The sequence below is a fragment of the Petromyzon marinus genome, chromosome 26, assembly GCF_048934315.1.
Source record: "Petromyzon marinus isolate PM22_M1 ecotype Great Lakes invasive population chromosome 26, UKy_Petmar_22M1.pri1.0, whole genome shotgun sequence".
Lineage (NCBI taxonomy): Eukaryota > Metazoa > Chordata > Hyperoartia > Petromyzontiformes > Petromyzontidae > Petromyzon > Petromyzon marinus.
In genome coordinates, this window is record NC_133692.1 from 11096987 (window position 1) to 11122617 (window position 25631).

Below are 25631 nucleotides of genomic sequence, written 5' to 3' on the forward strand. Positions count from 1 at the left end.
TTTTCACCCTCAGGCTTTGATAGGTCTGAGACTGGAGATTTATATGAGCAAACCCATCGGCGAGTTCTGGGAAAAAAAAGTGGCAGACACAATTAACAAAATAAAATAGTGATCGTGTAGAAGTAGAAATACTATGGAAACCAAAAGAAGCCCTCATAATGTTTGTCAAGAGCAATGTTTAGTACACGTTGAGAGTATCCAACTGCTACATGAGTGTGCCTGGGTTTGGAAAATATAAGATTTTGAAGTGTTTATTTCATACTCAATATACACTGCACTGTAGGAGAACTTTAAAATGCAAATAAAAAACTATTCATTTATAAACTTATATTTTCTCGGTGTCCCACAGTGTAAAGTGTAATCTCTGACATCTCTCTGCTCGGAAGAGAGGACATTGCCTGCAACGTCACTTGTTGAATGTTTCCATCCCTCTTTTCCTCTAGGATGATGATTGTGGTGAGACATTTTGTTTTTTGTGGTCTACTACTGCCAACGCTATCCATAAAAAAAGCAAGTACTTTAGACGTTTGAATTACGTCTGCATGATAATTAGTTAGCTGGTTTTCTGAGAACCTTTATTTATTTATTTAACGGTCAATCCATCCTCAATTTCCAGTAATATCCTTCCACAAACTTGGCCAATATAGCTTGCGTCGCCTGAAAGAAAATGAAAGTGCACGCTCTAAATCTCCCTCCCGAGGTGTTGTGTGGGGCCTGCAGGACACACTTTATGTGGAGCATTCGCAAAACAACTCGCGAACAAAGGCGGGCAAACCGCCGTAACCGCGGCTCACTCGGGTTTCTGTGACATCACTTTTCACGACTTGAAAAGGCTTACATGATTGCTCGTCACGCCTCCCCTCCACCCCACCACCACCCCACCACCACCACCACCGCTCGTGTGTCGCTCCCGCACTCCTCCCTTTTGTGTGAACCTCTCCCCCCCCCCCCCCCGTTGTGACAATTACAAACGATTTCAATTAAGGTGGCAACGGAGGCGCGGCGGGTTCGTCATCCGCCGAGGCCATTGTTGCCCGACCGATCATAACTCAGCGCTACGCAACCCGGAGCCTTTTCTCTGCCTCTGTGTAACCCCGGCGGGAGGGAACTGGCCGAGGACAAAAGATTAAACGAATTCCAGTGGCACTGTTTAGCAACTCCCGACTGTCTCCCCTGTACGAGTGGAGGATGGGGGGGGGGGGGTCTCCCAGGCAGACTGATGGCCCAGGACCTCTGAAGATATCCGCGTCGGCTCTCACTTCCAAGTGTTGCCCATGAACCGTCGCGCCGAGCACGCGGTCTGCTGGGGTTTTGAGGGCTGGGACGTTTGGGGCAAATGCTCACGTTGACCCTATTTGTTTTGTTTCCCTGATTAAAGTGATTACCCGTGATATTTAACCAGGGTTATGATGAAAAAAGGGGGTGGGGGTGGGGTGCTGTCGTGTCATCTGTGGATGTGAGATAATTTTTTAAGCAAAGTGGTAGGGCTCGTAATTGTGCTGGTGCGCGAGTCGGACACTTTAGGAATCGCCAGCTGCTTTATTTCGAGCGAAACCCAGCAGCTTTCACTCCTGGTACCATGGGGGCATTAGCTGTACAGCAGAAAATAAAGTAAAAAAAACCAATCACCTGCTCACCGTCTCCCAATGCGGAGAAGCAAAGTGTGCGTGTGCCAGCAACCGTAGGATCCATTTGTGTGAATTGAAACCGTGGCTCACGATTCTCAGAAAAATATTGCAGTTGATTTTTAGCTCAAGTGCATGAAACCTTGTTATGGAATCTTAATGGATATTGGCCAGTACAACATTGGGCCACCTTTGTCTCCCCATTGCTGGCACGCAGAGTGGACCGGGTACTCATTTTGGAAGTGGGGTTAACTCAGAATGCAGGCGTTATGTTTGAGTGCCAGACACCTTCCTGACTTTGTGGTGCCATGGAAGTCAAGTACATCAAGCATACTTTTGGTCTATTTGTTCGGAATTTGAGTTGTCATGTCGCTATTTCACAGCAACCGTCGTGCGTAGTTGGATTTTGTTTCCTTCATAATATGGCTGGAGAAGCAGCTTTAGTTTTATGTCGAGGTTAGCGATCCATTCAACGGCTTCAGGTGAGGCAGAGAGTGAATCGTGGCGATGCCACCGGGAATGGATCTCTCAGGGCCAGGAGTTCGGTACGGGGGGCGATCGTCTGACTTGGGTGATGGACACAGTCACAATTTGGGCTGCTCCTCATGTTCCACTTGTGGAGGCAAGTAGGCGCATCATCTTGCCTGGCCCTGTCCTCAAGCAGTCGAGGGATGTCCCAAGTTTTCCGTGGAATGTTGAACCCTGGTACTTCACTGCTCGGGGTCAGTTACCACCGGGTTGCAATCGGCGACGTTTGCAGTCAACGAGGAGTTGCGTCATCGAGAGGCAGGGCTGTCATCGGGGTTTGTAGGGGTTGGAGTGTATCCCTAGTAGGGGCTGTGGGATTTGAGACATGTATGTGCGTGGGTGGGTTTTGAGGTCCTTTGTTAGTGGGAGTGCTTCGTTGGCTGACAGTGGTGTTCTTCTGGGAGAACGTTTTCCCTGCGAACGTCTCGAGGTTCAATGTGGGCTCGCACAGGAAGCCACTCCAACTGCATTGGTCTTACTGTTCCAGAGATGGTCCTCATGGAAGAACTTCACGTGGTGAGGTGAACTGAAACCACGGCCATGGGAGGCTCCTAACGAAATATCCTCGTTGATTATGAGTTCACGGGCATTCAAACGTCAATAATGAGCTGTCCACACATTTTGGTCAGGACTGAAAATCTTGCAGCTCAGTTGAGATTGTTCCAGTTGAGTAAAGGATTGTTATTATATATGTACAGAGTGGTGGTGGTGGTGGAGCGATGGTGTATTGCAAGGCCATAGCCATGGAGTCAACATTGGGGGGGACCAAATCTTCCAGAAAAACATGTAAATTTGAAAACGAATTTCCTGCCATTTCCTGCCTAAAATATTACAAAATTCACTAACACATAGGATGTTTTTTTTTACAATAATGTCTAATAGTGTATTGTATCACATTGCTCTGTTTTTACTGTTTTACCTTTTCTTCTTTCATTGTATGTAATGGCAGAGATTAGGGATTAATAAAGTACAAACATAACCACAATCCTAAGAATAGAAATCTATTTTATAGCAATATATTGGGGGGGACATTTTGAGCATATTTGAATATTGGGGGGGGGGGGATGTGTGTCCCCCCCAATATATATTATAATTACGGCCTTGGTGGTGTATTGGACAGTGCACTGTGCTAGGAGATTGATTCCTGGCCACGGCTAACACCAGTGGAGATTGGTATTGAACCGACACTGAGTTCACTCCGCCCATTCACTAACCCGCACTGACGAGGGAGGCGACGGATGACCCAACAACCCCCAGCATGACTGGTGGGGGTTGTTGACATCTGTACGTAACTTAGCGCTTTTAAAGTGCTAAGTTACGTACAGATGTCTATATTTTTTCACAATGGGTGCAAACGCATGCGTGCACATGGCCGGTTTGGCTGTCATTATTATCATCTCAGCAGTTTTCTCTGCATGCAAAATTCAACGGTCCACTGCTAGTCGCACACAAACACCACTTGTTTGCAGCACAGCAACTGGAACAAACTAGAGAAGAGGCAGAGTTGTCGTTTACATCACAGGTATTGCCTCCTCTGCGCCAGCTTACGTTTGGTGTTTGTTGTGGCTGCCAACTGTTCTGTTCGCGTGCGAGTGTGTGTCTGCTGATAGTCACGTAGCTTTAGGGGAGTGATTGTTTAGTGGTTAGAGCACTGCACTGCCAGCCACCTGAGGAATAATGCACGCTCGCAGCGATCAAAAGTGGCGAGTGATATCTGGACCCGTTCTGCTGAGCCTTCCCGAGACCGACACGCATTAAATGAGTTCCTGGTGCCCCGTGTTGAACACGTACTCGGAATTCCATGCCGGCATTAATAGGTCCTCGCAAACAGCACTTGGCCCAGCAGTCTCTGTCAAACTTTATGCGGGATATTTGTTTTTGCCCGCTGACAAGACGTCCTAATGGGGTGGGGGGAGGGTCTTATGAAGGTGAAAATCTGTTGAAAGGCAAAGCGTAAAGTGAAATAAAGGTCGGGGCTTCCCAAGATTTATTTTGGCTACTTGAGTTGGTAATGGAGTGCACGACAGACAGTTATACTTCATTAGAGCACGAGAGATTTATATTTTAAAAAAATAATACACTTGGATTTGTTCAACAAGATGTCAAAGCCAAAAGGAAAAGGCTTGCACTTTTCATAAATTCCATTGGTGATGTCTCTAAATAATAAAATGTCACGAATATTCCTATAGAGAATATCTTTATTGTGCAGCCATTTGTCAGTCTATTTTTTTTAGCATCACTTTAAAAAATATATTTTAGATATATCATCATATTAATGTGCATGTATGTGCATGGGGGAAAGTGCTTGCTGGCGACAATTGCTCCTACGATCTGTGAGGCTGAATGAGGCTCTTTGAGATGCCATCTCGTCTGGTATACAGGAGGTCGTGGGTTTGATCCCGATCCTGTCGCCTGCATATTTGGAACTTGCATGTTCTCCCTGTGGTCCCGTACAATTTTCTCCGAGGCCTCCAAATGATAGCTTAACGAAGTGGCTTATCATGTGTATATTCATCGTCGTCATCTACTCAACACGTGTTGATTCAAAATGTGGAGGGAAAAACCGGAGGACCCGGAGAAAAATCCACGCGACTACAGGGAGAACACGCAAACTCCACATATACAGCACGATGTCAGGGTGGGGATTGAATCCACGACCTCCTGCATACCAGGCGAGGGAGATAACATCTCGCCACCTCGGCACCCATTTGAAGACAACGTGAGTATGGTTAGGCATCAACTTGTCAAAGCAATCTCTGGTAATATCCCCGTAGCTGAGGATGCTTTGCTGAAGGACTGCTGATCGTTCGCATTGACAAATAGAGCAGGGTGATGGAGCGAGTTTGGAGGAACAGATTGATTTCCTATAAATTGAGCTTCCCAAATTAGAGAGCGGATCTGTGAGACTGGCGGGAGCTCAATGTATGGAGTTTGGTTTACCGATGGCTATAGACTGGGAGCTATATTCGGCGAGCCGCTTGGGAGCACACACCATGAAGCCACACGCATGGGCGTCATTCATTTATTTACTCATTTGTGTTCGGGGAAAAATCCGTAGAATTTCATCGGAGGGTTTCCTCCCTAAGCGTTGACGGAGAATGGACGCAGAGTGCTACCAAAGACGGCCGGTTCCATTCGCGCACGCTCCGTTGAAGGCTGTCGGCCTAATGAATTGGGGAGATGGTTAGATGCACAGCGATGCGTGTAATGCCCCTCGGGACTGGAGCCAAGAGGGACACGGCAACAAATTGACCGAGGGTCAGATGGTATGTCCTTCCCTCTTAACCGGCAGGCCGTACCTAAGCAAGTGCCGGTTGCATTTGTGGAATTTGCGGGGACGAGGAAATAGAGTTCGGATTATAATTTTGGGGAGTGGGAATTGTCGGGGCCGAGTCAGTCGGCGCCTTCGCCATCGCTCCACAGCCGCGAATGAGACGAGGAAGAATGGCAACGGGGGGTGAGGGGTGGGGGGGGGGCTCTCTCTGTGCACAGCTTACGGCAAGGGAGGGAACAGCTCTGCGGAATAGCTCGCGAATAACCCGGCTGGTATTTGGGAAGCCGAGTCGTGTTTGGTTTTGTAAAATGTCTCGGTGGCTTCATTGGCCCCCGCCGTAGCTGTGGGGACGATTGAGTGAGTTGTCACGGCCTGAGTTTGGAGACATCAGAGTCCGCTTTGTGTGTTGGTGGTGGTGGTGGTGGGGATTCATGCTTTGTAAATCGGATTCTAAACCTGTTTCGATTATTTGAAACATCTATTGCTCGACACGAGCCTTGTCAGCAACCTTCACGTTGATGTTCATATTTCGAGAGAAGAAAATCACCGTTGCAATAATGTATTTTCTATAGGTAATGCAAATATTTAATACTACTTATGATGAAACTCGGAGTCATTCATACCGATTATTTGGAACATCTATTGCCCTGCGCGAGCCTCGAGAGCAATGGAGAGGCCACTTTTGATGAGCGTTTAGGAACTAGAGATATTACCATTGAAGAAAACCATGACAAATTAAGCAACCTTTGAATCCTTTCAATCACCGAGTCGAGTGTCAAGATATGAGCTGCAATGCTTGTTGATGTGCATTGTATATATATATAAACTTCATTAGATACTGTCTGGGAGTGATATGTAGTTTGTAAGAACTGTCCATATTCATACAAACAATGTGCAGCCGTACTCTTTGTTTTTTTCGGTAAAGTCACGTAGGTCAAATAAATGAAAACAACTAAATTAAATCGCGACGTTTCGGAGGCAACACAAGCTTCCGTCTTCATTGTGTTGCCTCCGAAACGTCGTCATTTAATTTAGTTGCTTTCATTTATTTTACCTACGTGACTTTACCGAAAAAAACAAAGAGTGTGAATCCTTGCAGTTACGAAAGCTTCAAATCTAGAATGTGCCGCCGCTTTATCAACCCACTGCCGGATGCATGCGTCCCCACAACATGCCGGTCATGGGTGTTGTTGGTTGACAGTACTTTGCCATGCTGGTGAGTGTGGATTGATGGAGGGGATTACACAGGACCGGTTCGGGGTTATCCCTTGCCACCAATATTAGTCAGGACCGGGAACGGAATTCCAGTCCCTGGGTGTATTGGGCGGTGCGCCAACTACTGCACCATCACTCCACCCACCCAACCTCACCCCCCCCCCCCCCCCCCCCACTATTATTCTAAAGAATGAACAAATTTGACAACGTAGACTTTTATTTTCAATAAATAAAGTCAGCGACCCCACCACATGTGGCGTCTCATGGAAAATAATTGCCTTTTTTGTATTGCACTACATTTCAATTATGACTCTCAAACGTTCTAATTAATTGGCTTATATTTCGATTTAAAGCTTTCGTGACTGCAAGGATTAATCTTCTTTGGTTCTTTCGGTAAAGTCAGGTAGAATGAGAATAAAATAATAAAATAAAGCAATAAATTTCTCACTATTGTCTTATTTTATTTTATTATTTAATTCTCATTCTACGTGACTTTACCGAAAGAACCAAAGAAGATAATTGGCTTATGTTTGCATCTGCGTAGACTTAGGTCATTGTTGCGTTCGTGAGACGCGTGTACGTGTTTTTTTTCTCTGCATAAAACACATGAATGCAAATGACAGTGTAATACAACTTTCGAAAGGCCTCCCATTATTTCATTACAACAATTGCAAGCCCGGTCAAGAATTTATCACAGCCATTTTCATGTTGATGCCACCACCACCACCGCCGCCACCGCATTGCCATCTCCTCCTTCCTTATGCCAGATCTTAGAGCCGTCCAATTATAATCAGAGCTCGACGTCTCAAGGTCTTCATTTACAGTCACCCACCGCATGGCTTAAGGTCCTACCCTTGGTGACTGCCCTCCAAGTGCAACCCCAATGCACGTCTCCCTCACATGCCCTCCTCCACTCTGCCCGTGTGGTCCGAACCCTCTCCTCCTGACAAGTACAACAATTGGAGCCACACGCCATCAGTAACGTTCAAGTTCCCTGTTCTATTCTTCCATGACATTTCTAGCGTATTCCAATGACCGTTGATATTAATATTTCGATAGGAAAAAAAAATCACCGTTGTAATAATGTACTTTATACAAGTAGGACAATGTAACACTACTTATGATGAAACTCGGACCCATGCGTACAGTATTTCACGTATTTTTTTTGTCAGTCGTGTGTGATATCCGTCCACTCAGTCATAGTTTACTAACCCCCCCCTCCTACACTTGGAATAAATTTCGAACAAATTTCGCGAACAAACTAAACTCCGGAGCAGCGCAACTTCTCTGTGGGATGACCACTGTTGATTCCCATTAAAAGGGGCTCTCGTTTGACCAACACCACGTGGATGATGATGACGACGATTGAGCTGAGTGTAACTATGATCGGGACTTCATACTGCAGGCTTTTGATTTCAAGTGGTGCGTTCTTGCGACGGTACCGACCCAGTTGATCCCCCCCCCCCATCTCTTATTCTATTCGTTTTCCATGCCTGTAGGGTCTGAACTCTTGACTGCTCACTTGAATAGAATTTTTGAGCTGTGAGATAAGTTTGCCGGGAGCCTCGTGTGCATTAATCAGATCAGCATGCCTAGCTGCCTCCCCGAAGCGGACGCCCGCCTATGATCGTGCGTAACGCTGTGCCGAGCCTCCCACAACTGCCTCACCCGGGTGTCCACGCTCATACAAGGCGGAATTAAATCCAGACCTCATTGAGGTATTATTGATATGTGGACATGCCCCTCCCCCCTGCCTGACTGTGTTATGTTTATTTGTCAACGCTGCCTATATCCTGGCTTGCGTTTTGCCTTTGTTGTTGCGTAGATTTAAACCACGAGGCACTGCCGTGGTGCAACGTTCAGTCCGCTGGACTTGCAATCCCGAGGTTGTCAGTTTGAGCTCCCGGCGTGCCAGTTGAGACCAAGGGCGACTTCTATTAAAGCTCCAGCCTCAGTCCAGCCAGCAATCTAAACAGGTGCCGCACAGGCAATCGGAATGTATCCTCCGGTGGGGTAAAGTTTGGGTGCGCCCACCTCCACTCGTCAATTGCTGACAATGGGCCGTGCGCAGATGGCGGTATGCCACTTAATTGCCGAGCGTTATCGCCTGAAGACACGTTGTCCTGGTGATGTCACCAGGTGACTGGCAGGGAGGAGAATGTTCCACCAGCCATGTGTAATTACCTTTTGGGGAAAGCCAATTGTGGAACCCGCGCAGCTTCAACTCTGAATCGCTACGCCAGCTGATTATTATTTGCACAGGAATTCCTAATTAAGTGCGATGATGCGCCTATCCTTCACGCTGCGTTGGCCAGGGAGAGACAACAATAGGCGGGGGGTGTATGGGGAAAGAGTCGCTGCTTAGAGTTACCGCTTGCTCACGAAGAGGAGAACGAGGAGCGAGCAATGAAGTTTTCCGTTAAGTTTCTTTGGAGTCGGGGCGCCGAGTGGCTCGTGAGTGGCCGTGCGGAAACTGGCGAGGCAGAACAGCAGCAGGCCCTCTCCCAGAGGGTCCCAGTGATGTTGCCGACGGCCACGTTCATTCATGTCCACTCGACAGGCGGCAGAGGGCCCCAGCAGGAACCAGGAACCAATGAAGAACCCCCTTATCCACATATCAAACGATGTCTGTAACGCTAGAGGTGACACTCGTCGTATGCTTTCCCGGTGTGTGTTGTGTATCTCTCCGGTCGGGTTTCGGGTTGTACCGCGTGTTGTGACGCATTCGGGGAGCTTCAGTTCCTGAAGAAGGTCCCAGCACTTGCGGGGAAACGTCGGACATTATGCTGAACAACACGCTGTACATCCTCAAAATCCATCCGAGAGCAGTATAACAATAATCGTGGCTCACTAATGTAACATCTACGCTTAAACATTTAAATACAGTGACTCCTCTACTTACGAACATCCGGGTTATGAACTTTCAGAGATATGAACAAACCTGTCCGTATGTACAGTTGCAGCTGTTCACGATGCTATAGCCTGTTACAAGTTTATTTATGAAGAGAAGAAGAGAACAACTGTGCAGACATCTCTTGGTCAGTTTTTCAAGCGAATAGAGAGGAAACACGAGGACCAAAGAGAATTAGCATCTACATGTACAGAACATGAATAACCAGTGGCATCTACATCTGTAGAACATGCATAACCAGTGGCATCTACATCTACAGAACATGAATAACCAGTGGCATCTACATCTGTAGAACGTGAAGAACCAGTGGCATCTACAGAACATGAATAACCAGTGGCATCTACATCTACAGAACATGAAGAACGAGCGGCATCTATATCTGTAAAACATAAAGAACCAGTGACACATCTACATATGTAGAACATAAAGCACCAGTTACATCTACATCTGCAGAACATGAAGAACCAGTGGCATCTACATCTGTAGAACATGAAGAACCAGTGGTATCTACATCTGTAGAATGTGAATAACCAGTGGCATCTACATCTACAGAGCATGAATAACCAGTGGAATCTACATCTACAGAACATGAATAACCAGTGGCATCTATATCTGTAGAACATAAAGAACCAGTGACACATCTACATATGTAGAACATAAAGCACCAGTGACATCTACATCTGCAGAACATGAAGAACCAGTGGCATCTACATCTGTAGAACGTGAAAAACCAGTGCCATCTACATCTGCAGAACATGAAGAACCAGTGGCATCTACATCTGCAGAACGTGAAGAACCTGTGGCATCTACATCTGTAGAAGATAAAGCACCAGTGACATCTACATCTGCAGAACATGAAGAACCAGTGGCATCTAGATCTGTAGAACGTGAAGAACCAGTGGCATCTACATCTGCAGAACATGAAGAACCAGTGGCATCTACATCTGCAGAACATGAAGAACCAGTGGCATCTACATCTGCAGAACGTGAAGAACCAGTGTCATCTACATCTGTAGAACGTGAAGAACCAGTGGCATCTATATCTGCAGAACGTGAAGAGCCAGTTGCATATACATCTGCAAAACATGAAGAACCAGTGGCATATACATCTGCAGAACATGAAGAACCAGTGGCATCTACATCTGCAGAACATGAAGAACCAGTGGCATCTACATCTGCAGAACATGAAGAACCAGTGGCATCTACATCTATAGAACGTAAAGAACCAGTGTCATCTACATCTGCAAAACATGAAGAACCAGTGGCATCTACATCTGTAGAATGTGAAGAACCAGTGGCATCTACATCTGCAGAACATGAAGAACCAGTGGCATCTACATCTGCAGAACATGAAGAACCAGTGGCATCTACATCTGCAGAACGTGAAGAACCAGTGGCATCTACATCTGTAGAACGCGTGAAGAACCAGTGGCATCTGCATCTGCAGAACATGAAGAACCAGTTGCATCTACATCTGCAGAACTTGAAGAACCAGTGGCATCTACATCTGCAGAACATGAAGAACCAGTGGCATCTACATCTGCAGAACATGAAGAACCAGTGGCATCTACATCTGTAGAACATGAAGAACCAGTGCCATCTACATCTGTAGAACATAAAGAACCATTTGCATCTACATCTGCAGAACATGAAGAACCAGTTGCATCTACATCTGCAGAACATGCAGAACCAGTGGCATCTACATCTGCAGAACATGAAGAGCCAGTGGCATCTACATCTGTAGAACATGAAGAGCCAGTGGCACATCTACATCTGAAGAACATGAAGAACCAGTGGCATCTAAATCTGTAGAACATGAAGAACCAGTGGAATCTACATCTGCAGAACATGAAGAACCAGTGGCATCTACATCTGTAGAACATGAAGAACCAGTGGCATCTACATCTGAAGAACGTGAAGAACCAGTGGCATCTACATCTGTAGAACATGCAGAACAAGTGATACATCTACATCTGCAGAACATGAAAAACCAGTGGAATCTACATCTGCAGAACAGGAAGAACCAGTGGCATATAATTATGTTGAACGTGAAGAACCAGTGGCATTTATATCTGCAGAACGTGAAGAACCAGTGGCATCTACATCTGTAGAACATGCAGAACAAGTGATACATCTACATCTGCAGAACATGACGAAACAGTGGAATCTACATCTGCAGAACATGAAGAACCAGTGGCATCTACATCTGTAGAACATGCAGAACCAGTGATACATCTACATCTGCAGAGCATGAAGACCCAGTGGCATTTACATCTGCAGAACATGACGAACCAGTGGCATCTACATCTGCAGAACATGAAGAACTGGTGGCATATACATCTGCAGAACATGAAGAACTAGTGGCATCTACAGTACATCTGCAGAACATGAAGAACCAGTGGCATCTACATCTGCAGAACATGAAGAACCAGTGGCATCTACATCTGTAGAACGTGAAGAACCAGTGGCATCTACATCTGCAGAACATGTTGAACCAGTGGCATCTACATCTGTAGAACATGAAGAACCAGTGGCATCTACATCTGTAGAACATGAAGAACCAGTGGCATCTACATCTGTAGAACATGAAGAACCAGTGGCATCTACATCTGCAAAACATGAAGAACCAGTGGCATCTACATCTGCAGAACATGAAGAACCAGTGGCATCTACATCTGCAGAACGTGAAGAACCAGTGGCATTTACATCTGCAGAACATGAAGAACCAGTGGCATTTACATCTGCAGAACGTGAAGAACCAGTGGCATCTACATCTGTAGAACATGAAGAACCAGTGGCATCTACATCTGCAGAACATGAAGAACCAGTGGCATCTACATCTGCAGAACGTGAAGAACCAGTGGCATTTACATCTGCAGAACATGAAGAACCAGTGGCATTTACATCTGCAGAACGTGAAGAACCAGTGGCATCTACATCTGTAGAACATGAAGAACCAGTGGCATCTACATCTGTAGAACATGAAGAACCAGTGGCATCTACATCTGTAGAACATGAAGAACCAGTGGCATCTACATCTGCAAAACATGAAGAACCAGTGGCATCTACATCTGCAGAACATGAAGAACCAGTGGCATCTACATCTGCAGAACGTGAAGAACCAGTGGCATTTACATCTGCAGAACATGAAGAACCAGTGGCATTTACATCTGCAGAACGTGAAGAACCAGTGGCATCTACATCTGTAGAACATGAAGAACCAGTGGCATCTACATCTGCAGAACATGCAGAACCAGTGATACATCTACATCTGCAGAACATGAAGAACCAGTGGCATCTACATCTGCAGAACATGAAGAACCAGTGGCATCTACATCTGCAGAACATGAAGAACCAGTGGCATATAAATCTGTTGAACTTGAAGAACCAGTGGCATTTACATCTGCAGAACATGAAGAACCAGTGGCATCTACATCTGCACTTTTACATCCATTCCCCGTGTTTAGTGTACATGCCGTACAACATGTTTGGAATCGACAGGAGTTAAGTTGGACTTACGAACAAATCGACTTACGAACAGACATCTGGAACCTGACTCGTTCGTAAGTCGAGGAGCCCCTGTATTCGAAGTGAAAATGTTTCAAATTTGGTACCAAAAAGTTGCAGCTCAGAAGTTTAACCCACAGCTTGCATCTCTGTGCTGAACACTTGCAAAGTACACGCACCACGTCACCCTGAACGCACACCCGATCTCCACAAATCTCAGCAGCTAAGCAGACTGAACCTGGATAGTACTTAGATGGGCGACCACCATGCAAGCCCTGTGTTGTCATCGGTCTTGTGGAGCTATACAGGGAGCCGTAGATGGCAGTGACGCAAACTCCATTCAGGTACTTTATCACGATGATCCAAATCTGCACCAAACCACACACCGAACAGCATGGTGAAGTATGGTCAAATAACCCGCACGACCCAAACGGACATGAGGAGGCCAAGTGTCCTAATCATTATGGCACAGCAGCATCCTGCTTAGGGGAGTGAGGAATGTTTTGTCTTGGTTTGATTTCAGGCGTTGAGGCCTGCATTGTCCCATGGTCCTCGCCTCTTAACCTGCACCCTTGACTCAGGGTCCACTTGGCGATAAAATGAGTACCCACATTGACAAGAGGGCAGGCCGTTGTGTACATGCAGCTACCGTCTCCCAAGACAGGCATGATGATGCATTTCATATTGCACGAGTTGGCTGACTAAAGATAAAGTAACAATGAAATGAGTAAATGTAATTGCTTCTATTGCCATGTAATTGCTTTCACATTTGTACAAATTTGGTGGCAAATTTCAGGATTCTTACCACCCCCTCTCCCTAAAAAAAGATATATATAAATAAGCTGGCAAAGCAATGAATTATAGACAATTCCTAGATTAATTTTCTATGAAAAGGTTGCTAATTTACTTTAAGAAATGAATATATGTTGTTCCTCACAGCACTTTCATCAGGAACCAAATTACACGTTGTCCAGGATCATTGCAAAGGAACTGCGTCGTTAAATCCGCAGCTTCGGCCTCCATGGTGATGACATGAATGGGCTGTGAGCGAGCTGTACACCACATGTGTCTGGAGCTGAACAAGCAGGTGGCTAGCTTGGATCCACGTTTATTGAAAAGCTGGGTTATACAATGCTTTAACTCAAGAGACGCGTTAAGATTTAAGAAGTCTTAAGAAATTTAGACCAGTGCTATTTACAATATAAGCATATGTGTGCGTGAACATTGATTCCATGTCATGTTCCGTTCTGTCTTCACATGCGAATTTCTATATTTTTAGTCCACAGCCTATTGCCTCCCTAGACCAATATTTATTTGAGAAAACTCCGGACCGGTTTCGACCTTCTGGGTCTCATCAGCAGAGTCAGGCTTGTTAAACAAATGCTGCTGGCTTACCAAATGACTCGATTGGCGGTGACCCGGGTCACCAACGTGACCCGGGGCTGCCAAAACCTCCATAACTCCGAAACCAGAAGGCCTATGAAGACGGGAGATGTCACTGAGCCCGATACGCACGCCAAATATGGAAATAAAAAACACACCCAAAACACCCATAAAAAAGGGGGGCTGCTGGGGATTTGTGCGTGGCAACGGCTGTTTATTGCTTGTTTTGAAAGTACATGAGGATGCTGGTCTGGTCATTCCCCAGCACGTTCTGCTTCTTACGGGGGGGCGGCCACCCTCCTTGTCTTTGGGAGCGAGACCACTTGGAGGCAATGGCACACCAGGCGCTCTCTTGGTACGGCCGGCGGTCACGGTCGTGCTGGCGGGATCGACATCGTCGTCCTCATCGCTCCCAGCGTCGCCTTCCGGCAGGACAGGGTGGTGGTACCAGCGATGCTCCCAGAAAAAAACCTTAAACTATGCCCGGTCCACCAATATTTTGCGGTGACCTGGGCTACCGCCAATCGATTCAAATGTTGTTGGCAAGTGCACTCCATCGAAGCTATGCGGCCCTGTGCAACGCAATAAGCAATATTATACACGCATATTCTGTGGGTCTTTCGGAGTACTGATGATGACCGCTCATATTGCGATCGAAATGTCGTCGATTTTTTGTTATTTTATTTGAACCTATCTGCGTGACTTTACCGAAAGACCCAAATAATATGAATTCCTGAAGTCACGAAGGCTTTAAGTCATTATACACGCACTCAACAATGCATAATGAATATTCTTTGGTTCCTTCGGTAAAGTCACGCAGATAGAAAAATTATAATAAAAATAAAGTGAATAAACATAAAAATATAAAAAAAAACAGAAAACCATTGATGTAGACTGTAGCCTGGTTCTTAATCGGAGTGAGTGTACTGGCAGTCTATAATGTAGACTGTAGCCTGGTTATTAGGCTGGGTGAGTGTACTGGCAGTCTATAATGTAGACTGTAGCCTGATTATTAACCTGAGTAAGTGTACTGACAGTCTATAGTGTAGACTGTAACCTGGTTCTTAGTCGGAGTGAGTGTACTGGTAGTCTATAATGTAGACTGTAGCCTAGTTATTAAGTTTGGTGAGTGTACTGGCAGTCTATAATGTAGACTGTAGCCTGGTTATTAAGTTTAGTAAGCGTACTGGCAGTCTACAATGTAGACTGTAGGCTGGTTATTAACCTGAGTGAGTTTACCGACAGTCTATAGTCTAGACTGTAGCAATGGTTATTAAGCTGGGTGAGTGTACTGACAGTCTATAATGTAGACTGTAGCCTGGTTATTAAGCTGGGTGAGTGTACTGACAGTCTATAATGTAGACTGTAGCCTGGTTATTAGGTTTGGTGAGTGTACTGGCAGTCTATAATGTAGACTGTAGCCTGGTGATTAAACTGAGTGAGTGTACTGGCAGTCTATAATGTAGACTGTAGCCTGGTTATTAAACTGAGTGAGTGTACTGACAGTCTATAATGTAGACTGTAGCCCGGTTATTAAGTATGGTGAGTGTACTGACAGTCTATAATGTAGACTGTAGCCTGGTTATTAAGCTGAGTGAGTGTACTGGCAGTATATAATGTAGACTGTAGCGTGGTTATTAAGCTGGGTGAGTGTACTGACAGTCTATAATGTAGACTGTAGCCTGGTTATTAAGCTGAGTGAGTGTACTGACAGTCTATAGTGTAGACTGTAGCGTGGTTATTAAGCTGGGTGAGTGTACTGACAGTCTATAATGTAGACTGTAGCCTGGTTATTAACCTGAGTGAGTGTACTGGCAGTCTATAATGTAGACTGTAGCCTGGTTATTAAGTATAGAGAGTGTACTGGCAGTCTATAATGTAGACTGTAGCCTGGTTATTAAACTGAGTGAGTGTACTGACAGTCTATAATGTAGACTGTAGCCTGGTTATTAAGTATGGTGAGTGTACTGACAGTCTATAATGTAGACTGTAGCCTGGTTATTAACATGAGTGAGTGTACTGGCAGTCTATAATGTAGACTATTAGCCTGGCTATAAACTGGGTGAGTGTACTGGCAGTCTATAATGTAGCCTGTAGCAATGGCTATTAAGTTTCGTGAGTGTGTAGTGACTGTGAATGTCACTGTGTGGTGCCGGGCTTGCGAGGCCACGGCGGATAATGTGTTGGCATTGTGCAGCCCGGTTACTGGGTGTAGTAGCAGCCCTAGCGGGCCTTGGGTGAGCGCTGGTCAACGTGGAGGCACCACGTACAGTGTGCGGTGCGGGCTCCCGGTGAGGGAGCGAGAGGGAGCGTCAGCCAGCCAGGGTTACGCTGGTTGACCTGCCGACACGTGACCGGATGATATTGGAGGGAGGCCACCGGTGGACGGGGGCCGCTGGGTGGTCACGTGGTATAGAGGAGCTCTCGGGAGCCTTCGAGAAAGAGCCAGAGAGATCTAGAAGCTGGGCGGGGCGAGAGGCGGAGCCAGCCCCAGCCCGGGCCAATATAACGGGGGCCCCGTGTGGGGCTCAGGGTTCTTGACTGTTGGTGAGTGAAGAGCCACGTCGGGTTGAAGAAGCCTCTTGCCACGCGGTCCGAGACCCAGCTCGTGGTCCGGACCGGGATAGCGGAACCGTGTCTAGTTCTGCCGTAGCGTGGCTAGATGGGCGTTCAACACCCGAGTGTAGGTTACGTTATGTTGTGTTGAGTTGATGTAATAAATAGTGTTGCTCCCAAGACAACGTCTGTGACTCAGTTGGACTCACTACAAGTGTACTGGCAGTCTATAATGTAGACTGTAGCAATGGTTATTAAGCTGGGTGAGTGTACTGGCAGTCTATAATGTAGACTGTAGCCTGGTTTTTAAGCTTGGTGAGCGTATTGGCATTCTATAATGTAGACTGCATCCTGGTTTTTAAGCTTGGTGAGCATATTGGCATTCTATAATGTAGACTGTAGAAATGGTTATTAAATTGAGTGAGCGTACTGGTAGTCTATAATGTAGACTTATTCTTGTTTTTTTGGTAATAAAAAATAAAATAATAATAAATTATAAAGATAAAAATTCTAAATAAAAAAAACCACGACGTTTCCATCACAACACAAGCGATCTTCTTTAGGAGGAAACGTGACTTTACCGAAAGAACCAAATAATATTAATTCCTACAGTCACGAAAGTTTGAAGTCAAAATGCATAATGTGCTTGTATTTAGAATGTGATTCGTATCCGGACATTGGTGGATTTGTATACATTGTCTACTCTCTGAAGAATCGACGGTCTTATCTTGTCTGGTGTGAATTCGTGTGAGATTTCTGAGGTTGTAATGATGTGTGGATTCATCGTGCAATACTGATTAGCTCCCAATAATTCGACTTACACGTGTAGGAATAGTTGTTTTGTACAGGGAATCCTCTACTTACGAACGGGCTGGGTTCCAAGAGGTCTGTCCATAAGTCGATTTGTTCATAAGTCCAACTTTTCTCCTGTCGATTCGAAACATCTTGCACGGCATCTACACTAAACAATGGGAATGGGTTCAAAAGTTGTATGTATCATATCCTGTAGATTTAGATGCCACTGGTTCTTCATGTTCTGCAGATGTAGATGCCACTGGTTCTTCATGTGACATCTACATGACATACGGACAGGTTTGTTCGTATTTCTGAAATTTCGTAAGTAGATGAGTCCCTGTAATAGGTTTAAGTGGCATCTGAAGTGGATAGAGGCAACTACATTCACTCTAATTAGAAACGTTGAATCGAAAATTTTCATTGAATCGCTGGGGGTTCAAAAAAAAGTCGCTTCTTCCAACTAAACTTCGTCATATTTTGTGCAGCAAACATCGATGGCCACATTTGACTGTTGTACAATCTTGATTTAAAGCTTTCGTGACTGCAGTAATTCATATTCTTAGCTCTTTCGGTAAAGTCACGTTGAAGGGAAAACAATAAAATAATAAAATATATATAAAACAAAAATTCTCACGACGTTTCGACCATAACACAAACGGTCATCATTAAGTGTGAAAAACCAATGGCAAGAAACATTTGAAAGAAGTGGCGGTTCGCATTTATTTATTTTTTAACGGTGCATTTACTTATTTATTTCAAAAAATACGTTAGCGCCACGGGCAGCGATTTGGCAGTTTCTTTAGAAGGACGAGTCCATCTATGTTCTGAAAAGAGGAGGGGGGAGACGAAAAATTAATGTATGCTGTCTGAAAGCCACCGTAAGCGTGAGCAATCAATTAAGACCTGAAATGGTTGATCAAATCCTTCCAATGATTGCTAAGCCAGAATCCATCTTCTCGGTTGAAATTGTCTCTGTGCTTGTATATGTGGATAGCCTCATGAACGAATCTCTCATGGTAGCCAGATTGCATACAAAGAACCTCTGTCTTGGAGAAGTCAATGTTATGTGAGCCTACTGAATTATAACAATGATCTGCCACGGCCGAGGTGTTGGTCCTACCGTGTTTAAGGTCTGCTTTGTGTTCACGAATGCGGTCCGAGACATGGCGTTTGGTTTCTCCAATGTAACTACTACCACAGAGGCAACTTAGTTTGTAGACACCAGGGTATTGTATGTCCGGAATCACATCTTTTACAGACGGAACCAGATCACGGATTTTATGTAATGTGTTGAAACGGACCTGGATCTTATGTTTATTCAAGATTTTGGAAATCTCTTTTGTGATCCCTGCAATGTAGGGTAAAGTGATGGTTTGAAAGGCTCCTCAAGAGGGTCCTTCTTCATGGTTTGAGTGATAGCTTTGCGGATTGTATAGTCGGAGTAACCATTACCCGACACCATCGCAATCATTGAAGACTTGGTTCATCAAGGACTAAACACTGAGGTACCCCCCCTGGTGAGACAATGTTTAACCAATACATACTTCACTTGGAATGGAACTTTCTACAAACAAACTGAGGGCACCCTAATGGGCTCCCCCCTATCTCCGGTTATAGCTAACATTTTCATGGAGAAATTTGAGACTGACGCCATCCAGACTGCCACTCTGCGCCCAACCTTATGGAAGAGGTACGTGGATGACACTTTTGTCATCTGGCCACATGGCCGGCCTGCTCTAGACCAATTCTTCGACCACATCCATTCCATACACCCAGCCATCAGATTTACCATGGAAGTCGAAAAAGATGGCAAGCTACCTTATTTGGATGTCCTAATAAAAAAGAGACCTGATGGTTCAATGAGCCACGCTGTCTACAGGAAAGCTACCCATACGGATGCTTATCTGAAACCGGATTCCCACCACCATCCATCACAGAAGAATTCTCTCATCAAGACTCTTTACCATAGAGCCCAATGCATATCCGACCCGGAACACATAGGCAGTGAACTCAAGTATGTACACCAAGCTCTTAAGGTTAATGGTTACTCCGACTATACAATCCGCAAAGCTATCACTCAAACCATGAAGAAGGACCCTCTTGAGGAGCCTTTCAAAACCATCACTTTACCCTACATTGCGGGGATCACAAAAAAGATCTCCAAATTTTTGAATAAACATAAGATCCAGGTCCGATTCAACACATTACATAAAATCCGTGATCTGGTTCCGTCTGTAAAAGATGTGATTCCGGACATACAGTACCCTGGTGTCTACAAACTAAGTTGCCTCTGTGGTAGTAGTTACATTGGAGAAACCAAACGCCATGTCTTGGACCGCATTCGTGAACACAAAGCAGACCTTAAACACGGTAGGACCAACACCTCGGCCATGGCAGATCATTGTTATAATTCGGTAGGCTCACATGACATAGACTTCTCCAAGACAGAGGTTATTCGTAAGCCATCTGGCTACCATGAGATATTCGTTCATGAGGCTATCCACATATACAAGCACAGAGAGAATTTCAACCGAGAAGATGGATTCTGGCTTAGCACTTATTGGAAGGATTTGATCAACCATTTCAGGTCTTAATTGATTGTTCACGCTTACGGTGGCTTTCAGACAGCATACATAATTTTTTCGTCTCCCCCCTCCTCTTTTCAGAACATAAATGGACTCGTCCTTTGAAATAAACTGCCAAATCGCTGCCCGTGGCGCTAACGTTTATATTTTGTAATAAATAAATAAATGCACCGATTAAAAATAAATAAATATAATAGATGCAAACCGCCACTTCTTTCAAATGTTTCTTGCCGTTGGTTTTTCACACCTGATGATGACCGTTTGCGTTATGGTCGAAACGTCGTGAGAATTTTTATTGTTTTATATATTTTATTATTTTATTGTTTCCCTTCAACGTGACTTTACCGAAAGCGCTAAGAATATGTTGTACAATCGTTAATCATTCGTAGTGTTCTCGCGAGCAATTTATTTCCCTGTTCGCAGTTGGAGCTGTTGCGTGCACCTCCACGCACGCGTCTTCCCACATCGGTGAATGTCATGTCACGGCGACGATAGAAAAAAGAATAATCTATGCAAATTGGCGGGCTTGATTGCCAATTAAGCAAGGGCACAGTCAAAGGACCACCGCTGCATTATGTTCCAATCGTGTACACACGAGATGTGCGGATTCCACTTGTGACAGCCATTACGCCTGACATTTGTTCCAGATTGCACAGGCCCCATGGAAATGTTAGCCAATTCAATATTATCTGTTTTCAATCAACTGTGGAATGCATTCAACTGGTACTGTGAGGTTGACAAGTGTGCGTGACCTGTTTAGTGATTCCAATTCATAACACACCGCTATGAATTGATTTTGTTCGGTGACATCAATGTTCATTTACGGGCATATTTGAACATTGATTCCTCTATTCCTGGAAAAGAAAAAAACAAATTTTACACAGCCATGCTGAACAATTCATTCAGAGCGCTTTAGGTGTCGCTTTTGTTTCATGAGTCTTTGCATAAGGTGTTTTTGTGAAATAACATGTTTTATTTCTCATTATTTTGTATTGCATCGCTGCCACAGAACTTTGGCTGGTGGTCTGTGAGAGCTGGTTCGAGGCCCTTGCTTACGGTGGTTTCAGTGGTGGGGTGGGGCTAGAACCGTGTTGTTCAGAGCTTTAGAGAGACAAGGACTAAACAAGAAACATCAGCATCGACACTCTTCTCATTCCCGATGCCACTCCAGTCTCATTCGCACTTGTTCATTTTTACTGAATCGCGTGGCGCTTTCAGATGCGCTTCTGCGACCGTCTGGAACGCTCTTCCTTCCGATATTCGGAAGCCACTGGAGCTTTGCACTTTTAAATCATCTCGATTGAAAACTAATTTCTATAAAACTGCTTTTTGTGTTCGTTTGTTGTCCTACCCCCGCACTTCCGATTAGCTCGGTTGGCGACGCACGGTGCAAAAAAAGTTAAGAATACATACATATTCCTTGCTCGCATGTATGTCCATCCACGTATTTATCACTCAACTTATCCATCAGACGAGCTTCTGGGAGTGCGTAATATCAGCAGCATTGGTGCAACACGAACAAACTGTGGCCCGTCTTTGACATGCAGTGTCTTATCAACAGATTCTGGTTTGCTTGAGCACATTTCTGGTGAACTGCCAGGTGTACTCGGTAACGACCCTCTCTGTTAGATTTGGGTCCTAGTTCGACGAACAATTATATAATAGATCCCACATAATAACCATGAGCGCCATTGTGGAGCATATAAGTAAGACGTTTGGGGGAAGAAAGTCACCTGCCTTTTTATTACTTGTTTACTAGTATATATTTGTTGGTGTTTTTTATTCTCCACAATGCGAATTATTACTTTGTCCTCCTGAATGGTAATACTTTGATTGACCCTGGAGCGATGGAGGGCAGAGTCCTCTCCCATCGGGATTTTGACTTGCAGCCTTTAGATTGCAAGTCAAAGCACCTCCGAGACCAGATACATTTCATTTCACAACCCAGGATGAAATAGAAAATATTAAATCTGCTGTTGTACCTACGTGGGGCATACATATCACAGCATGATGTTATTGATCAAATTGACTCAGGGTCAGTGGATATGACCCCAATTTATTGGTTCGCAGGGGGCCCTAAAATGGCTTCAGCTAGCCCTGATGTCTGCATTATCTCCCGCTGTTTCTGAGCCAAAGTTTTGCTTGCGAAGCGCAGCACACCGTCGCTGACAGCTGATGCACGTGGAACGCCAATGAAGGCTGCCGTTGAAAGATACGTGGACAGCATTTGTACTCTCCCAGGCGATCTCAGGAACGATGTCACTGCAGGACTTTTTTTAAATACGCGGTCAAGATCTGCTGTACGTCACCGATTGAAATTTTAAATGTCTCGCTGTTTGCACCAATACAAGGTCGTTTGATTTCCTCAACAAAATATATATACCTTCGTAATGGCTCAATGGTCAGACACATTTGACTCAACGGTTGTAGGTTTGAAGCTTGGTGGGGGTTGGCTTAGCCCCTTATGCCCTCTGGGTTCAATGAAATGAGTATTAACTTGTCTGAAGTCAACAGTGGTGATTGTAAGGACAGACTTACCCCCTCCACCGTTGCCTGTAGCACCACTAGCAGAGATGAGTGCCATACCTTGTTTGAGAGTTTTGTGATATATTTTCACAATTGTCCGTTTTTTCCTCCTCGCAACATGCATTGTTGCAGCCTGTGGTCGAAAGCGGACAACTGGTCAAGACGTTCATGTTTATTGTTTATCATTCAGAGTTTTACATTTATTTCTCTGACAGCCAAACCGATGCCCTTGCCTGCTCCTTTCAGCTCACCGTTGTTTTGTCTTTTACTTGTGTACATTTTCTAAACTTTTTTTTTCCAAAGCAGGTTCCCAGAAACCCTAAACCTCAGAAGCCACAAGTATGACTGTTGCAATGATGCTTCTGCGTGAACGGCCTCGTATGTTACATTCCACGAGTTCGGTCATGTTTTAAGTTACTAAGAACTAAAGGAGAGGAGAACAAAAAAATCTGGCTCGATAATTATCTAATCTTCATTTAACTTGGAACAGTATAATGTTGACATTTTTTTTAGTTTTCCGCTTGGTTAAAAAAACGTTAAACATAACATGTTATCGCGCCGTGCCCTTGGCTTGTGAATCCCAGAGACGAGAAGCTCGTGTATGTATGTTGAACTTCTTTCGCACCGTACGCAGCCAACCGTGCTCATCGGAGGTGCCGTGGAAGCACGGCGAACTAAACACAAAACAACAAAACAACAGTTGTGTGCTCAGGCACACAGAGACCGGCATTAGCCGGGCGTCCGGCCAATTTTGACTCGAGCAGTTGTGCACCCACATGGCATTTAGCACACAACCCACACGCTGCCCACCCACTCATCCACGTCCCCCCACCCACCCCTTGCCACGCGGCTTGGCTAAGATGTGCGCGTGCACGCCAATAGGCTGACGCAAGTCTGCGAGCGCGAGCCCGTAAATTAAAACCAGGATGCAACCCGTCTTCTAACCTCCTCTGAAACCGGGTATTATTTAATCTGGGATTGATAAGCCGGAAGGCAGTTGGTTTGCACAGGGGTTTTGTCGGAGCCGTTAGAGCGCACGGGGGATTTGAGTGCCGAGCGCGCCTCGCCAGGTTCGAGTGATTAAGTTTTAAGCGTAAAAAAAACAACAACGCGGGCATGGGGTGGGTGGTTGGGTGGTTGGTTGGGTGACTGAGTGGGTTCTGCTTGAGAGCACGCACGCGCGGCGAGTGAGTGGGCCGAGGGCGGTGCAAATTGTGCGACTTGCCAGGCCGCATCCCACACGTCTCCTCTGGCTGTTTTGGCTGGACACACGTGGTCCCGGGTCACACATGACGGTTCAATATAATCGGCGTCGGCTCGCGGCCCACGCCGATGTTTTTCGAGCAAATGCTGGACCCGCCGAGCGGGGCTCTCTCTGCTCGCGTGCTCGCTCAGCAAGTCAGAGCGCTTTCTTGCCGATCAGAATTGAAACGGTGCGCATGTGTGTGTGTGTGTGTTGAACTTCTTTCGCGCCGTACGTAGCCAACCACCCTGCTCATCTATCCTTTACAGCCCTGAGCCAGTGGTGGGAATTCTTAATTCCTATGGCAGGGATGAGTCTATCCTCAGGACAACCACTGTTGCCTTCCTCACAAAGTAGTACGCATGATGGTTTTCACTCCGGAGGGATGATGGGCAATGAACCCCCAACCAGGGTTTGAACTAGCAACCAATTCATTGCGAGCTGCGAGCTCGGCTACTGAGCTGCCTTCACTCATGTGGCACAGGCATATTGATGTTACACGTAACAACATTTCAATATTATTTTTGTAACGTCACAGACTATAAAAGCGCTAGAAAAACACATTTGTGTGCCTATAAAACTGAAAATTTGTAATTAGAACAGGCTTTGACAATTACTCATTCTGACCAAGAGTAATAAAACTCGATTCCCACAAAACTTGGCCTGTCTTCATCGCTGGAGGGCACAGCGTGTGCGCATTTATTTATTTATATTAACTGCTGTTTTATTATTATAATCTTAGCTCTTTCGGTAAAGTCACGTTGAAGGGAAACAATAAAATAATAAAATATATATTATTAATACGCAAAACAAGTTGTTTAATTTCTTCAACCAGGTTGAAATTAAATTTTGATTTAAAGCTTTCGTGACTGCAGTAATTCATATTCTTAGTTCTTTCGGTAAACGTGACTTTACCGAAAGAACTAAGAACAGGTTGAAATTAGTTTGGGGGCTCTGCACCAATGGTGGAAAATTTTCCCCATGTCTGGTGTCAGCCTGTCCATAGGACAGCCACTCTTACTTTCTCACAGAACACATCCTCACGTTATAGGTCCAGAGAAGTATGTTGGACCAATTAGGCTCTTAATCACGATTCATCAGGATTTGTATGAATGGTGGAACTCCGTAATGGGCACCAGCATAGCGCAGTGCCGAAAAAAATAATCTTCAACCAGTGAGTATCACCTTTTACGACCGTATTGATCAGAAACGTGAACTCTGAGAAGCAACTGCAGAACAAAATGTGAAAAGGATGCGAATAAGCAATGCAGGGATGCACTCTGGGGAATGCCACCGAAACGTAAAGTGGAACGCGTGGGCCGGGGAACGATTGTGAGTTGTAACGACACAACTGTTTTCTTGTCATGTTTGTGTTTTGTGTTTGTTGCGGTTGCACCCGATTCAAGAGCCGAACGGCTCACAGGGCTCTACCAAATAAATGTAAGTAAATGGAACTATGAACTTTTGACGGTTAAGAAAAGTA